This window comes from Prinia subflava, chromosome 1 (genome assembly GCF_021018805.1).
Source record: "Prinia subflava isolate CZ2003 ecotype Zambia chromosome 1, Cam_Psub_1.2, whole genome shotgun sequence".
Taxonomy (NCBI): domain Eukaryota; kingdom Metazoa; phylum Chordata; class Aves; order Passeriformes; family Cisticolidae; genus Prinia; species Prinia subflava.
The window spans coordinates 111,428,508-111,430,793 of NC_086247.1; positions in this window are offsets into that span (position 1 = coordinate 111,428,508).

Consider the following 2,286-nt stretch of genomic DNA (forward strand, 5'->3'; position numbering starts at 1 on the left):
GGCGGCTCCAAACGGAAGGCAGAGGCGGCTGCCAGGCCTCTCCCGAGCCCACCGAGGACAGGGCCCAGCGTGGGGCTGCTCCACCCCGCCTGGCCCTGGGGGCTCCTCACCCGCTCCCTCCCCCTGCGGAGCCGGGGGACTGCTCAAGGGAGCAGCTTCCCTCCTCACAAGCCACCCGGGCCAGGATTAACATCTGCTGAACTCAGGATTAAAGTGTCTGGCAGGTAATGGGAGCATGAAAGCTTGACGGCTTCGCTTGCTCCAGTCTGTGAGGTCCAAGTCTCCCGGCTGCAGCTAATTAAGTTGCTGCCTTCAGTGTATAAGGGGAATCCCCAGACAGGAGAGGCCTGGCGTAATTTCCTTGTTTGCGAGGGGTTTGCTGGAGCTGCAGCTCTGGCTGCCTGCCCCAGGGGACCAAGAGGGACACTTCTGTGCCAGGGCTGGTTTGCTGTCGGGCACAGCCACTCGTGCAGTGCTGGAAGAAGTGCTGGCCCTTCAGCCGTGTCACCTGCAGCCAGCTCCTGAGCCAGCTGCCTGGGTGGGGGCTGGGATGGGCAAGCGTGGCTCCATTCTCAGACCAGCACCACACCCTGGGGCTGTTGGGAGCCCCCTGCCAGCACCCTGGTGCCAGCAGCAGCCACAGGCCCTGTGTGTGGCAGGAGTTCATGTATCGCCACCCTAAAGGGTGCTTGAGCCCTGCAGGTGCTGACCTGGAGCGGGTGAGGTGGCACCAGCACTGCTCAAAACCTGCTGTTTTCCAGTGCATCACCCAGACTCCCTGTCTGCAAAAGGCACAGGACATTTCCTGCTTTCCCAGTATAAAGCAATGACTGTAGTTTTTGCCCCTGGCTGAGTAAGACCAGTTTTTATTTCTTAACCCACCTGCTGTGACCTCTCATGCCTTGATGCTCCTGAAGCTGAAGCTGCTGTTTTCTCTGAAACATCATCCCTGTTTTCACATCCCCCTACATACCTGAGGGCAGCTATTTCAAATGTCTGCAGCTCATGCCATCAGTTCTCATTTACCTCTGGGAGTGGAGAATGAATACTGGCTGATCTCAGCCCTGTCAAGATTCACAGGAGATTCGATCAGCAATTTCCCAGGATGAAAGAGGGGCCCCCCTAGCACCTGTGGCACTCCCTGCATCCTCTCACCTTCTGTTCCCACTCCAGCAAGTGAGGAAGGACTTGCCCCAGCTGCTCTGCTGTATTTTCAGAAGGCTGACCTCTCCCACAGAGCAAGTGAGAGCCTCCAGCAAGCGAGGAGAAACCTCCTCCTGTGAGTAAATTTGGAGTCCCTGAGTGCAGCTGGCAGCTCCCAGCCTGGCCTCCATTTTCATCTAGCACAATCCTGCTGTTTTGTTTCCACCTACTAAAGCAGCAGTTAAGGCCTTTGCATACAGCTGCAGCTTTTTTGTGCTGAGATTACTCGTTGCATCAGTTGAAATGAGAGGTTTCTGCAGTGACCTCTCCTTCCTCATGGCAAACCCATCCCTCACTGCTGTTCACCCGGCTCTGATGCAGCCCAACTGCAGCCATTTGCACAGCTTTGCAGAGGGCTCTGTTTTTGTCTGCTGAAGCAAGGTAAGGGAGCAGATCGAAGGCACAGAAAAGCAGGCATGGGTGTCTTGCTGTATTTCAGCATCAGAACTGCTCCCTCGGCATGGGATGGTGGGATTGGGATCCTGCGCTGGCTGTGGTTGAAGGGCAAAGGCTGCATGGCTTTGCACCACCCTGCAAGCCATAAACTGCAGTCTGGCACCTGGAGACATGTGTGACACCAAGTGAGCCCCACCAGGCTCAGACAAACACCCTTTCCTGAGGACCTGGCAGTGTGTGACTGGAGCAGAACTGCACTGTGTTGCAGCAGGGCTTCCTTGAGGGCTGCAGTCTCATCTGGCACCAGTAAACACACTCAGCTTGCACCAGCCAAATACAAGTAGTAACACCTCAAGCCAACAAGCCTTTGCCCCCAGCAGCAGCAGGTGGAAATGCAAAGAGCTCCCTTAGTCAGCGTGGCAGGAGGACTACAGGGCACAGTGTGGCTGCAGCACATCCCTGAGGCACCACTGTGCTTTCCCTTGCTGCCCCTAACTGGATTGGCACCTGCTGCTGGAAGGGCCCTCATGGGCAGTGGCAGCTGTGAGAGGCCTTCTCCAGCTGTGCAACTCCTGTCTCTTGTCTGTAGCCAGAATTAATTGGGGTGTCACTCTCCCATCTTGATCCAGACAAGCATCTGCTTGACAGGGCTTCAGCAAAGCCTCAGCACTTGCAGGCAGCTTGTTC